The 16,174-nt window shown below is 45.7% G+C and overlaps 1 pseudogene; it reads left to right on the top strand.

Moving 5' to 3' along the window:
* Positions 1-596: 596 nt before the first annotated feature.
* The window catches only part of LOC116088937, a 68,810-nt pseudogene continuing 53,232 nt past the window's right edge, over positions 597-16,174 (top strand).

Here is a 16,174-nt window from a genome sequence, read left to right as displayed (position 1 = left end):
TTCTGCCCTGTTGTATCTGGAAACAGTGTTTTCTTGATGTTACCCACCACTTTCAGGTCTTACAATCTTCCCATTTCCTCTTCTACAAAGGGCCTGAGCCTTGAGGTTAGGTAAGATTAAGATATGATTTGGAAATGAAATGAACACTCAAGTCGTTGGTCCTTTGTAGGTTGGCCTTTTGGGGTCTCAGTGTTAATAGTCACTACTCCAAGGAGAAGCTTCTCTGATGAGAGCTGGAAGGTGCTTTGATCTCTCTGTACAGTAATACATCATTAAGAAGGGTTATTTTAACACTATGTCCACTTAGCAGAGTAACAGTACTGGATTCTCCCCGCAAGGACCCACCTAGCCACGTGTTCCCCTTAATAATGCCAATGCCAGGATTCCATCTCATGGAATGGCTCTTTGAGGCCATCAGAAATTGGTTGGTTACTCCAATCACATCTGTGCCAATATTGCACTAGTTAACGTGTTTTGTCAGGCTAGCTGACACAGTGTGCTGGAGTTTTCAGGATCACAGTTGAACAAGGCTGAGGCTTACCTTTCTGTGGCAGCAACCATGAAACCTTCTAGTACCACAAATGTCATAACGCGGGATGAAGCTTGCAGGTAAGCACCAGCTTGGTGTCCCCATGCCTTGTGATTCAAGTACATAATGGCCAATACTTTAAAATTGTTTCTACCTTTGGAATTCCGGGCATCGTTGATTAGTATTATTATCTATTTAAAATTTAAAATTGGCTGCCTTCATTAATAACCTGAGCTGCACAGACAGTGTAGTGAATAGGTTTTCCCAATGCTTTGCAATAGAAAATAAAATGTCTCCTAACGGCAAAGGAAAACACGACCCAAGAAAGGTACCTGGATGGCGCCTTTACAGTGCAGGGCTCTCTGCCACAGAGACGCGCATCAAATGTACTTCATCCCATGGGAGAGCCTGGTCCGGGAAGGCAGGTAAAGGGCTGAAGGTTCTGTCCCGGGGCCTCCTGCTAGCCACCTGCCAGAAGTCAGAAACTTGAGCAGAGAAGAACACTTTATGGGGAGTATCTCTTCACCAACACCCCATGAATGAGGTGCTACTTAATGGTATTCCATTGAAGAGAAAGTTAGAGCTGGGCAGTGGTGGCACACGCCTTTAATCCCAGCACTTGGGAGGCAGAGGTAGGTGGATTTCTGAGTTCGAGGCCAGCCTGGTCTACAGAGTGAGTTCCAGGACAGCCAGGGCTATATAGAGAAACCCTGTCTCGAAAAACAACAAAAACAAAACAAAACAAAAAACAACAACAACAACAACAACAAAAACCAAAAAAAAAAAAAAAAAAAAAAAAGAAGAAGAAGAAGAAGAGACAGTTAGGCACAGAGCAGTTAAATAATACACAGCATGGAGGTGCTGAATCCAGAATTTGCACAGAGTCAATCTGCTGGGCTACAACACATGACACTGGCAGAGAGGAATGAGAGAAAGCCAAATGAGGTCCACATGGACTCTGACATTTCATGTTACAGCCAACTCTAAGATACATTCCAAAGCAAATGGAAGATTCTCCCTCATGTGGGTAAGATAGCTCAGGTATAGGCACTTGCTATATAAGCCTGTATTTGATCCTCAAAACTCACCCAAATGTGGAAGGAGAGAACCAACTTCACAATGTTGTCCTCTGACTTCCACAACACACACACACACACACACACACACACACACACACACACACACACACTATCACATTAAAGAATATAGATTTAAATGACCCTCCCTCATTTTCAGGTTTAGGCTACACCCAACAGCTATTTCTCTAACGTCAGGTGGTCTTATTGAACCTCACTGCCAGGGGTCCTTGTTCACAATGCAGGCTTATCACATAAGCAGGATGGCAGTCTTGTCATAGCAAGTACCTCTAGCTGAACACTGGGAGGAGGAATGTAGACATGCTGGTTATATCTCAGGAAAGCTGTCTGCCATAGGCACAGTTCTCTGTGGACTTTTCTGAGCTGCACTGAAGGGATGGGAAGGCTAAGAGCAAAGACTATGGAGTGGATCACCTACCAAGAAAACTTCAGAGACACAGGCAGTTCGTACAAAGGGCTAGGGAGAACAGAGAAAACAGAGAAAGGATGCAGGAAGTTCATGGAAGGAAAACAGCATTATCCAGAGATAGAAGGACTTTTAGACAGAAGGCAGCTCCAAGTAGGATCTGCTTGTGTGGTTCTGCTGTGGCACTTTTACTTTTATTAGTGGGAATACCCCTTAGCCCTGATGGTCTATGTGGTTAGGTGTCTCTATCCAGACATCCAAGTATGAGCAGGTAAGCTGTGTAATGGCCACTGTATGATGATGTTACCATGGTTCTCTCTACCCTGCAGTAGGCAGAGCAAAGTCAACCAAACAGGGGAATTTGCTGAACACATACCCATTAGTTCTCAACCAATGGGCTCAGTGATCCCAGTGTCCAGGAGAAGCTTGATGGGACCTCTGTGTTTTCAAACAAAAAATCACTCCTGACCAATATTAGAGGACACGGGAGTGAAGGGTTGCATCCGTGGACCAGACAAAGGAGGATAGAGCCTCTGTGATCAAAAAGTAAGGTGTGCTTCATACACCTGCTACCTATCTGTCGCATGCTGCCTGGAGACTCACTGTCCTTTCTCTAGGCTCAAAGAGAACAGAGCGCCTCTGTGTGCCTACTGTAAAGGACACTGGCCAAGGAAACAGTGACCCTTGGGAGGAAGGGAGCCTTAGAGATGTGGCAGAATTGATACCTTCTGTATTTATGCCTGCCACTGAGGGTGACCAATGGCCCAGCCCAGAGGACTGGAAGTGCTTTCAGGGACCCCTGTTCCTTTCATGCACTCTTTGTCTTAGAAATCATGACAGAATCGGTCTTCATGAGAAATGTCCTGTTGTCCTTCTGAAACAGCAACCGTAGGTTGACCAGCTTCTCCACAGAGGATGAGGGGTCCCATCAGAAGCCTAGTGAGAGTAAACCTGGTTTAGGGATTGTTGCTGCTGTTGATGTGCCGTGCTGGTCTTGACTTTCCTATTCTTTAGGATAGTGGATTCAAGGGGCCTTAGTCAGGGGAGGGAAGGGAATGCACAAACACGGCCAGACCCGGAGGAAGGCTGCAGAGAGCAGGCTGACCCAGTTAGGGAGGACAGGGGAAGTAGAAGAGAGACTTGGAAAGGGGAGAGTTCCAGAGATTAGCCTCTGTCAAGTCATCCCAGGCCTATGAACAATTCTTTTGCTACAAACTAAATCAGAAGGTATAGGACTAGGAAGCAGGCACCAGCAACAAGGAGAGGACCAGCATGAATCCTGAGCCCAGGTTTGCACTGGAGCAGACCTGAGATACAGGGAGTAATGGAGCTCAGGGATTCAAAGAGGAAGGGCCCTGGGAAGTCAGAGGTCCAGAGTGAGTTGGCCATCTTCATCCATACTTCCTATATTTCTGTTCTTTCCTAGGGGAAAAGGAGGGACTGAGCAGAGAAAACCTTGGGACTCGACTTGCTAGAAATAAAGTTCATGTGCATTTAATTTTAGGTCTAGACATCAAGTGTGAGGACTAGGAAATGTCTGCTGTCTTTCATCCCTTGAAAGCTATGGTCCTATTCTACATAGGTTCAGAATCCTTCTGGAATCTGCAGAGCCAAATAGGCTGATGAGGTGTCAAAATATCTCGAGACAGACACTGCTCCCCCTTGCTTGACCTACTACCCTCCTAGCTGCCTCTAGCACCCTCAACTCTGACAACCGGAGCCCGGCATTCTCGATCATGAGGTCACTTCCGGTAAGCTGTGCTCCCAACCCGGTGATAGTCATAAGAAGCAGGTTGCATTTATTCCTTCTTAAAAGGGGGAACAAAATACCCACGGAAGGAGTTGCAGAGACTAACTATGGAGTAGAGACTGAAGGAAGGACAAACCAACCTGATATAACTATCTCCTGAGAGGCTCTGACAGTACCTGACTAATACAGATGTAGAGGCTCACAGCCATCCATTGAACTGAGTACAGGGTCCCCAATGAAGGAGTTAGAGAAAGGACCAATGGAGCTGAAGGGTTTGCAGTCTCTTAGGATGAACAACAATATGAACTAACTAGTACCCTCAGAGCTTCTAGGGACTCAACCACCAATCAAGGAGGATACATGGTAGGACTGATTGTTCTGGCAGCATGTGTATAGTAGAGGATTGCAAAATCAATCATCAATGGGAGGAGAGGTCCTTGGTCCTGTGAAGATTCTGTGCCCCAATGTAGGGGAATGCCAGGGCCAATAAGTGGGAGAGGGTGGGGTGGTGAGCATGGGGAGGAAGGAGCCAACAGGGGTTTGTTCTTGTTGTTTTTGTTTGTTTGTTTGTTTGTTTGTTCCTGGGAGGGGAAACTGGGAAAAGAAAAATCATATGACATGTAAATAAAGAAAATATCTAATAAAAAAAAAAAGAAGCAGGTTGCAACAAGCCCTTTATTAACCTGGAGAATGTTCAATATTTCTGCTGGCACCTTGCTAGCAGCTCTTTGCCACCCTTTACTCCCCTCTCTCCCTTCTATCCCCAACCTCTGAAGCGGGGAGTGTGTGAGACAGCTTTGGGAACACAATAGAGCACAGGAGAGCCACTCAGGTCCCAACGAGCAGACAGCCAAAGACCCAAGGCCAAGGTCATCCTAACCAACCGGAGAGGTATAGCTGTGGGGTGGTAGGCATTCAGTGCAGTTCATTTTCAGCCTTCCCTGGCCTTTCTCGATCTGGTGGGTTGGTGAGATCACTGGTGACATCATTGTCTAGTATACGGCAGCCACTCACACTTAAATTCTAGGGAACCAGAATCTTGGTGCACCACCTATGTCTGTTCTGGGGTTCATGTTGTCACATCCCCCCTTTCATAACTCAATAGAATAACTCTGAGAGATGTTAAGGTTTTACCAGTAAGTCTCCAAATGTGGGTTTGAGGATAAGAATTTTCAATCACCCTTTCATTAGTCAAATAAACACTGTAAGAGCACTTGCTAGACACCAGGCACTGCAATGGAGTATGGAGGGATTTTTTTTTTTTTTGTCCCATTTGCTTTCCAAAAAGTAACCATTGAGATTTCAAACCACTGTCCTACAAAAGCCATCATCTGCCTGCTTCCAGGAAGCTGTGATATTTGGATCTCTCAGTGGGATCTCTGGGAGGTGGGTCCAGAAGCCCAGAGGAAGCTGCCTGGCTCCTAGGGACTGCAGGAATCACAACGGTTCTCAGGTGGCAGGCTGCTTAGCTGGAATTTCGTGTTACTGGTAGAAGGCACAAACCGATCTGGGCCTCAGAACCTAACAAGTGAGATGAAGAGAAAAATCTCCTCCCCCCTCCCCCATTTTGATCTAAGAGCTAGTTGCAATTGTGGGATATCTTATAGGAGTGCTAACCATTGGATCAGCTGGGTCTTGAAGGTCCGGTGATTTCCTCCGCAGTTGGGAATCGTGAGTCATGTCCACAGAATCTTAAAGAGCAGCCTCTCAGACAGAAGCTTGAGTTCTTTGTGATAGCAACACACAGGCACTTGGAAACCCAAATCTTGATCTTCCTTGCCACAAACATCTCCTTTTTGGCTGGTAAAGCAAGGAATGGAAGGCTCCCAGAGTCTTCAGACCACAAACTCTTGACAGAGAGGGTTTCTCCAACTGGAGCCCAAAGATTCCCAAGACATTCCACAGACTCGGCTGGGAACGGTGACTTCTGACCCTTTTCCTGACCATTCTTTGTACCTATCACTTCACCTTTCTCAAAGGATATTAGTTGAAGAAAGAGTTCCTATACTAAAGGAAAGAAAGAGTGAGGAAGCAAAAGAGGAGACTGGAGAGAAAGGAGGGAGAAGGGCTTAGCTCTAGAGAGACCATAGCCCATGAAAACCACGAGACCTTCCAGGCTCACCCAGCATCTTAGAGAAAGCACTGTAGCTGACGAGCTTCCTGCAGGGGACTTCCCAAGCACACCTCAGTTAGCAGCTGTCTGATCAAAGATGCCAAGGCTTCTGAGTTCTCTCATATGATCAGTTATAGGCAGTATTTAATGCTGATTGCATTTGCCTTTTATTTAGCAATTTTCAAAATGAATTGAGCCTTATAGCTTTTGCCCTGTTCCTAGGGAGAACACTAGCTATGTGCTGTTATTTCGCCCAAGACAATCTTTCTGCAGGGAGGCTTAGCTGTAGGTGGGCTCTGTTTGTCACATCTTGCTGCTGGGGTAGCATGGGAGAAATTGCAGTATTAAAAGATGAGTAGCCTTCCCGGTGGGAAGAAGAGGCTATATACCTGGGCTAAAGCAATGTCGTCGATGGGAACCACTTAGGAAAACACATTACTTCCTATGCGGCTCCTCCTTGGTAGTCACTGCTTCTATTATTGAGTAGCTTCACTCTCCTGTCAGCATAAAAACAAACCATCCAAGGCAGAATGTGTGTGACATCCTGATGAATACACAGTCAGGAGGTTTCACTGTTTAACACTGACCCACCCTATCCCCTATTTCCTCCGTACACCTGTGCTTATATTCTGGTGCCTGGCAACACAAGGCAAGCAAGAGGTGATAGCCCAGGGGAATCCCCAGCCAAAGGGCAGATCTGACAAGACCCTTATCAGATGAGACTGAGGTGTGAGGTGACTCAGAGCGTTGTTCATCTAGACCCGGCTTTTCCTCTCTCAGACAGCTTGCCCTTGAGATGCTGTGTCTAAAGAAGCTCTGAAAACAGAGCCCTCTGTTAAATGAGCTAGAGGCTCGTGTTGTTCAAATGATTCCCATAAAACAGACTTTAAAAACCCAAAGTCTTTTGCCTATTCATTCATTCGCTGAGCATGTACAAATCAAATTCCTGACCACCGAGTCAGTCATGAAGATAGAGGACAACGGCCTGCTCGTGTTCACTGTGGATGTCAAGGCCAGCAAGCTCCAGATCAAACAGGCTTTGAAAGAAACTCTATGACATTGATGTGGCCAAAGTCCATACCCGGTAAGGCCTGACGGAGAGAAAAAGGCGTATGTTCACTTGGCTCCTAATGATGACGCTCTGGATGTTGCCAGAAAGATTAAGATCATCTAAACTGAGACCAGATGGCTAATTCTAAATATACACTCTTTTCCCCAGAAAAACTAACAAACAAACAAACAAACAAGCAAGCATTAGGTCTTAAAGAAACCCAGGACCAATGGCTAACTGAGGTGTCTATTAAGATATCAAAGGTGACACTGGCTGCCAGGTTCTCCGTGAGTACCTGTTACAGAGTCCTGCCTCTCTCTCCAGTCCCTGAGTTTTGCTTCTCTTCCTTTAGCATCTCTTTTCCTGCCATCTTGGTTATGTGCTCTCTTGGTCCTCCTCTTGGCTCCTGGTCCCCTCCCTTGCTCTCTCTCCTCGTCTGTCCTCATCTCTCCCACTCCACTCCCCTCTCCTCCTTGCATGGCCATGTTCAGTGTGGACTCCTCCAGCTGCCTCTGGCTGTGTTCTCCCCCTCACAGCTACGATTCTCCCCAGTCATACTTAGAGGCAGTCATGTCTTCCTTTTCATTCAAAAAAGTAGAAGGGTCTTATCTTTCTTTTGCAAAAACAGATCTTCAGACGTGATTGTCTGCTTTGGACTAGTGGCCGAGTGGAACGACGTCTGGGTTTCTTTTCCCTTTGGTGTCCTTGTCAGTGTCTTCCTCCACAACAGTCCCTCCTGCCCCTACCCTCCCAGGTTTTAGCTTTACTTCTGCTTTGATCCCGTTTTCTGTGGTTGCCTATTTGAAGTACAGTGGGATCCAAACACACCTGGGAAGTTACTCTTTGAAGAGAGAACAGGAGATAAGGACATCTAGCTTGTATAAAAAGATCATTAGAGATGTCTCATTAGCAAATATGCCTCTGCCTGTTTCTGGTCAGGAATCTGAGAGTTAAGAGAGAGCAATTAGTAGGAAGGTGGAGAGACTCAGATGCTGCTCCTGTCGGAGTCTGCAAGTCTTGATGAAATACTGTCCTTCAAAGAGACCAACCACTCACTGGTCCAGGTTGGCCATACCACAGACACCTTTCACTCCAGGATACAAACAGAGACACTGATCTGTCCATATTGGGTTGATGTACTTTCAGATGGCTGTAATCTCCTCACCTGTGACGCCTTGGCCAGGACTACTCTCTGAGACACTCCCAGAGTGTCAGACTTGTTTGTTTCACATCAGACTTGGGGACTCCTTCATGGTGAATGAGGAGTGTAGCTGCAACCATGGAACCCAGTATGTGTTCCATACACAGCAGCATGGTGAGATTCCCAGCCTGCTGGCAGAAGGGGCTGGAAAAGGCCTGTCCAAGGTTAAGGATGAGGCCATCATTCAAGATGTACAATGCACTCCGAGCCCTTGGCATCCGTGGCAGAATTAGTGGTCCCTTTTATTAGTATGCCCAGTGGCCCCCTTGGGACCTTGTACCTCTTGATCCTTCAACATTAGGCACAGTCACCAGAGGCGGTCAGAGCTGATAAAAATATGATTGTCAGGAGTTTAGATCATCTGGGGTGAATGTCTGGGTTATTTCACCAGACAAGTAACCCAGATCAGTAAAACTGCCTCCTGAGGAGATGGACAGTAATCAGGGACCTGGAGCAGCATCAGGAACCATCACAGCCAGCCCATATATTACAAAGATTTTTGGTGGAGTAGAAGCTAAAAGGCAAGTCAGATACTATGGGTGAGCTACAACCACCTGGAAAGGTCTAGGAGAACTAGAGGAATTTTGTATAGAGCACAGTGGCTCTGCTTAATGTGAGGGGCAGATAGCCTCTGCTCTCAGTGCCTCACCATTCAGCAGCAGAACTGGAGGTCTTTTTAGAGAAGGCAGAGGAGGTTTTATAGCACAAACCTGCAACCAGACTCTCTGGAACAATGGGCAACAGTATGGATAGCCATATTCTCTCCAATATAAAGTCACTTCACCAGTGAGAGATTCTGGTCCTAAGGAAGCCCATTCATTAGGGACTCCAGATGATATCTGTGAAACAGGGAGAGGTGGTGCAAAGGCCCGTGGCCTAAGCAGCCGCTGGATTCTAGCATTACATTCTGACACAGGCCCACCATTGTTGGGAACACATGGGACCATGCCTCAAGAAAGTGTAGCAAGTGGGATCATCGGAGAAGGAACTTGGAGATGATATGTCAGGAAATCTAACCTTGCTAGGTGCTTAGAAAAGGCATATGTGGGACCTGGGGGATGAGCAGGATGAAGTCAGTCCGACACAGGTGGAAGGAATACTGAGAGACACAGAAGCTAGAAGGTAGTCACAGAGAAAATGAGAAAGGGACAGAGGCATGGAGTGGAGAAGGGAGGCAGGCACTTGACCAAGGCATCTGGGGGAGGTCCTCAGTTCTTAGTGACACATTTTCAGCAAGAGATGCCATCACTCAGCTGCTATGCTGAGAGCTCACGCTGGCGCTGTGCACAGAAGCATTGTGTCTAGAACTCTCTGTCTAAATTAAATTCTGTAAACCAGGTCCTATGTTATACAGGATGTTTCTACAAAAAAGACTGAAAGAGTATAGCCAGAGGAAGATGGAAAGGAAGGTACTCGGGAAGCTGGGAAAGAAGGCAGGCTTAGCATCGCCAGCAGTGTTAACATCGCCAGAGAACAGCAGCAGTACTAAGTGACATCAGAGGGCAAAGGCAGTGTTAAATGACATCATCAGAGAGCCGCAGCAGTGTTGTGACATCAGAGGGCAGCAAGAGAGGACACCCTCTTTGCTCTCGATTAAATAAAATGACACTGTGATTTAGGATAATATGTTAATTGGGAAGTTACTGGGAATCTATCCAGTGGAAACAACTCAAGCATCCATGTATATAACCATGGTGATTTTGCTTATAGTGCTCAATAAAGCTAGATGGCAAAACAATCTTACAGGTCTTCAATCCTTACGATAGAGAATTCACTAAACCGAAAGATAAAATTCCATTAAAAAATATTGCAATCATTAATCTGCTGTGATGCGTCTGAAATTCATTCACACGCAAGCTTGTGGCTAAGTCTCTGTCGTGTGATGTTCACCTGTCCTTGTGAATCTACCTTACAGTCACCCACACACCACAGATGTTCTAGATTTCTGGGGCATCCCCTCCTAGATGACCGGTCAGGAGAATTTTGTTCCATAATCACATTCTGGGTCTTTTTGATCTTCTGATGACTCTATTAGGATGTTTATAAGCTGACGTGCTTTTTAATTGTTTCCCTTGTCCCAGAGATACAAAGAGTACGTTTCGCTAATGGGTTTTGTAACCTCCATTCTTTATTTTTATTGCTAATGGACTCTCCAGTAATATAAAATGACTGATGAATGCAGTCAGCTAGAAGCAGAAAAATCAATACCTGTGCCAACTCCATATTAGTTAAAAGCAGGTGAAGAGCTGAGGCTGGCAGACAACAGGATTTCCTCTGCCTCCCCGAAGTACTGGAAAATGGGGACAATGATCTAAGACGGGCTGAGACTCTACAAAGGAGGGTTTTCCCCCTCTGTGCAATAGTGAGTGAGGAGTTGAGCAGTCCTCAGCATGCTGAAGAAGTATCTCCAGTAGAGGGCAGTGCTACATGCACACAGTCTGAGCATTGCCTCTCTGGAACTGCTCACCTTCCAGCTAACAGGTGTAGTGACTTGGGCTATCCCATTGGAAGGCCCACCTTTGATCAGACAAGCTTGTCAATAGCAAAGCCTCAGCTACTGCAGGTTCAGGTTTGATGAGCTGGTAGACAGGGCAGACATGCTCAGCACTGTGGATGTATCATCTCATTTAGCCTTCACAACGGCACTGTTGTCATTGACCCTGTCAATGGAAAAGGATGTGGAGAGAGCTTACCCAAGCACATCTAACTAACAATGAAGTAGTGAGCTCGACTGTGCTCTGTAAGACCGGGGTTTAGTTCTCATGGTGATAACAGTGACAGGCCATATTGTCTGTTCTGTTCTACCATTCATTATCTCCCCCGGTGACATTCTAGACCATAGGGACTCTTACGTCCATCCACAACTAATGGAGAGCTTTGGGTATGATCGTACTTGGTGCTTATGAAATAATTAAGTTTGAGTCATCATCTGGAAGTGCTTTAGTGTGTTGAGGAGGGGTACTATCGAGTAGGTTTGGCATGCTTTCTAATTTGTCTTCATTTACAGTCAAAGTCAGTAAATAGCAATGATAAGCACCTACATAAACAACTGGGAAAGAAACATGAACACAAACCTAAATGGATACATATTGCCAAAGGCAAAGCTCAAATGGCTACCTATGCCTGCCTCTTTAGCTGTTACTTGCAATTTTCTTAAAACCTTCCATTAAAATCCAAAGAAGTTACAAATTCTAAACACTGTCTAGAGACAATGTTTTCTGACAGTTGTCAACCCCAGGGCAGCATGAGTTTGAATGAGATGCTGCATGAAGATTCCCTTTCAAGTTTTTAACAAGAGCGCTCCCTGCCACACCTGTCTTCTCTGCAGGGCAGTGGACCATGAGAGGAAACCTGGTCCTCCGTTGAACTAATAGGTTTGAAGCCCCAGGAGACCCTGATAGGACTATAGCAGCTTTGCCTGCTCTCTGGCACCAAACCTCTGTCACACAGCTATAGCCCCCTATAGATTTGTGGCCATCAGTCTCATAAGGGCAATGCCCTAAGCCCTTCCCTGTGTAGATGAGGCATTCCTAACATCTCAGGCCAAGCCAATAGGAAAAGAGATGTGACCTGTGGTCATGTAGGCTATCAAGACAGAGGTCTCCATGCTAATGAGTTACCTAGAGGCTGAGAGGGAGTTACCAACAAGCTTCCCTTCCCAGACATTCCTCCTTGAAAAGGGTATTTAACCTCAGGCCCACCCTGAGAAGGAGGGTATAGTTTTACACATCTACTTTCTACCATGACATCTACTTTGACGCTTCAAAACCATGGACCGTCTCTTCTCATTGAGATCCACCATGGAGAGCCACGGAGAAGGCCTTTGCCTACAGAGCTGCAGTCTCCCATAGAAGGCCTCTCTGCACTCCCAGTCACAACTGCCATCAAGCCTGCCTGTCAAGCCAAGGACAATCACCGTGGGACTAGCCAGAGCTCTCCTTTTCCCCTCGGCCCCAGGATAGCTCCGGCCCCCACACCCCCCTCCATTCTCAGCTGTTCTGTGACTCCCAGTGGTGCCTGGATTTCCAAGATCCCAAGAACCCCACAGTCCCAGCCTGGTCACAGACCAAGGGACCCCTGAGCCAGCTCTGGCTTTCCCACCCAGGAGGGGTGCCTTGGTGTCTTAGGCTTCCCTACAGCCCAGCACATGCCCTGCACAGCATGGGATCAGTGAAGTCAAACTCCCCTAGTTCCACCTCCCCAAGTGGCTATGCACTGTGACAGAGTGGACATGGAACCCACAACCCTACACTTCCCTACTCCTTCATTCTACCACACCAAACTCTCCACATTCGTCCTTCTTCCTATGGGAGATAGCAGCATTGACTCCTGCCCACCTTTCCTGTATTACCTATTTTTGCTGGTTGTGTTGTGTTGTGTTGTGTTGTGTCGTGTTGTTTGTTTGAGACAGTTTCTCTGTGTTGCACTGGATGTGCTAGAACTCACTCTATAGACAAGGCTGGCCTAGAATTCACAGACAGTCACCTGCCTCTGCCTTCCCAGTGCTGAGATTAAAGGTGTGCAGTGCCACCACTCGACAGCATTATTACTTTTTCCATGTGTCTACATGGTGTGTCTTTGACCATCTTTGTAATAACCAGAACTTTTACATTAATTATCTAGTACAGTACAATACCCTTAAAATATCTGAAGGAAATGGAGACCACTATAGGTAGAATCAGGACATGTTTTTGAACTTTAGGAAACTAGGACCGGAGACATGGCTCAATCATTGAAGCCTAAGCTTGCAACCAAAAAGACAAGAAATTAGTGTTGTGTTGCCATGACTCTAGGAATAGCAAAGGGCTTAAGGGTTGAGAACTGGATGATAATTTCTCAAAGGGGTCACAATGACCCTCAGAGTTCTCTAAAGAAAAAACTTTAACTCTGAGTCTTTATAGTACCTCATGAAAAATTAAAACATGCATATATATGCTTATACCCATAAATTATGGGTATATATGAGAGAATACAGTGTGCAGTAGTTAAGAACTTGGTTCTGAAACAGGCTGCTTAAGCTGAAGTTCCGGAGAGCTTATCTACCTATAGATCTTATAAAGACTCCTTGTCTGTGAAATGGGACCACACAAGGTCTTAATGGGGAGTCTGTGAATTAACACATACACGTGAACAGCCTCTGTTGTCTAATCAGCACTTTATAATCACCAGCCATTCTTATTACTAGAAAGAAATGGCCTGTAATTGAAACATGTTTGTATTTATAGTCGCACCATTACCAAACACCACCTCAACTTCAGAGCCAACAGGGAAAGAAGAGCTTGGATACCTAACAGTATGCTTACACTGAGTGTGTTCACACCGTAACAGTATGCTTACACTGAGTGTGTTCACACCGAGGGTCATCCAAACATCATTAAAATGGGCCCCCGCAATAATGAACTTTTAGGAGGAGTTTGACTGGGGAAAACGAATGAGAGGATCAAGTCAGGCCCCAAAGCTCACGATAACCAAGAAATACTAAACAAAATGACATGTGTCAAAATGGCTGATACTACCATCCTGCCCCAAGAGACAATTTATTGGCAAAAATCCCATCTGTTGATATTTGTATGATATTAGTGTTTTAAATTATCTCATTTTACTTTAATAAGTAAACTTCCTTTAGAACTGTAGAAACTAAGCAAGAAGGGTGTATGGCATCTTTGTCTTGGACTGTAAGTGCCATTGTTGTTTCAGGGGAATACTGGGCTCTTCGGTGCCACTGCCTTTGAAGGCATCGCTCGGCTCCCCGAGGTTGGAAACATTGCTTTAGTTCTGTCCATGGACCGAGCTGTTTTCAGGAGAGTTAGGCGCACAGTTTGCTCTGCCCCTGACATTCCCTCCAAGTCCTGTGACTTCTGAATCACAGAGTCTAGTTAGCTACAGTCCTGTGATCCCTCTCACACGGTCACTGTAACACCAAAGTCATCTAGCTCTTAACAGCTAAGCACACTCTCACTGCTTCGTTTGTCTTGGACACTGTGTATTTATTCTACTATGCAAAATGCATGCAAACATAGACAAGATTCTCACCACAGGACGAAGCACTGAAGAAAGAGAGAGACTTGGGTGCCCAGTTGCCCCGGTACTTTTCATGAGAATCTTACAAGAAGGATCCCAGAAGTTAAAAAGCAAACAAACAAACCTGATTTCCACTATGAATACTCAACTACTTTGGCTGGTTAACAATTCCAAGATCAAGGCTGCCCTGGTTCTCATGACTCACACCCCTCAGGCTCGTGCTTGGAAGGTGCCCAACAATATAAACGAATGGAGTGAGCTTCATTTTATCATAGATTCTGGTGCCCAACAATATAAACGAATGGAGTGAGCTTCATTTTATCATAGATTCTGGTGCCTCTACTTCTCCCACATGTGGGCATACTGACTGCTCTGTAGTCTGCGGAGGAAGAATTGTATTTACAGAGGCCTTAAAGTTTTAATTAACCGATCTAAAATGTTGAATGAATCCCTAAATCCCTAGGGATCAAGCCCCAGTTGAGTTAAGAGGAAAGAAGCTAAGTACATTGACTGAGACAAATTCCTGGGAGGAATGTCTAATTAGTGGTTCCTTCTTTACCCAGGCAGCAAAGGACTATTGATGTCACCATAAAATTGAAGAGATTGCATGAAATAAAGAAGATGGTAGAGGGTGAATCAGTCATTTCCAACATGATGGATGCAAGCCAGAGGTGATATCCAGATTAGTCACCATGGGAGGCAATGGGGTCAGGGTCAGACAGCTAAATCAGTGTCCCTGAAGACCACAGCTGTTCCAGATGTTAACTCTTTGGTTGCTATATGATGAGAATAATGAGAAAGGCTCAGTTGGTGCCAGAAGAGGGTGATGGAGGGGTGTCATTGAATAGGCTTAGAGCACAGATGTGTGTGTGTGTGTGTGTGTGTGTGTGTGTGTGTGTTTGTGTGTGTGTATGTATGTGTATGTGTCTCACTGGGAACATATTACAGTGATTCACAATGGCAACAGTGTGAGTGTCTGCTCATCAGGCCATTTTCACCACTCTGTATGCCCAGGGTATAAAAGAGCAACTGGTGTTGGCCTTTGTCTGAGTGAGACATGAGATGTATGTTCCTTTTCTGTTACCAGAATTAGGATGCCCACTTCTTCCAACACTAGCAAGTAGAAACTGAGAAAATGCACACAAGACAATCTGGAAGACAGGCAGAGAACAATGTCATCTGGGAAGAAAAACAACAGACTTTAGTTGATGTGGACAGATAGTGGGGTTCTGAATTGCACTGAGATGTGACATCTGGCCAGGGGTGGTGGGACAAGCCTGCGATCCCTGTGCTTAGAGGTCAGGAAGAGTGGCACACGTTAGAGGCCAGCTAAGAATACATAGTAAGTCCTTGACTCAGAAAATTGAAAAATAAAGGAGAGAAAATAACAGCATCCCAAACGGACTCTTTCTCGCATCTGCATCACCTGGCAAAGCGTTTACCTCGGGGATTTTAAGGGAGCTGTGAGCTCTGTGGGTGGAAACGTCCTCGCACTCACCAGGACAAGCACTTTCTTCTCTGAGTTGTTGCACAACTGCAAAAATAAATGCTCATTGATCAATGGAGGCTGAAAGGCCGCTTTTCTGGGGGTGATTTTACTTTGCTACAGAACGGAGAACAATGTTCTTTTCCTCTTCTGCCAGGAACAGCCCTTCCAGGTGGGCGGAAGGCAGAAACAAAGGTAGGCTTCGGAAGGAGAGAGGCAGGCTTTCATGAATGAAGGGTAGGCGTTCCTGAACTAAGTACCTGGGATCTGAATAACTGAAGGAAATGTCTTTTCTTTTTTTTTTTCTTTTATTTTCTTTATTTACATGTAAATTTCTCCATTCCCAGTTTCCCCTCCAAAAAACAAAGAAACAAACAAAACCAACAAAAACAAACCCCTGTTGCCTCCCACTTCCCCATGCCTGCCACCCGCCTTCTCCCACTTTCTGGCCTTGGCATTCCCCTACACTGGGGCACAGAACCTTCACAGGGCAGAGGTCCTCTCCTCCTATTGATGATTG

This window comes from Mastomys coucha, unplaced genomic scaffold (assembly GCF_008632895.1).
Source record: "Mastomys coucha isolate ucsf_1 unplaced genomic scaffold, UCSF_Mcou_1 pScaffold14, whole genome shotgun sequence".
Classification (NCBI taxonomy): Eukaryota; Metazoa; Chordata; class Mammalia; order Rodentia; family Muridae; genus Mastomys; species Mastomys coucha.
The sequence above is the reverse complement of the archived record's forward strand: the minus strand, read 5'-3'. Positions and strand labels throughout refer to the sequence as shown.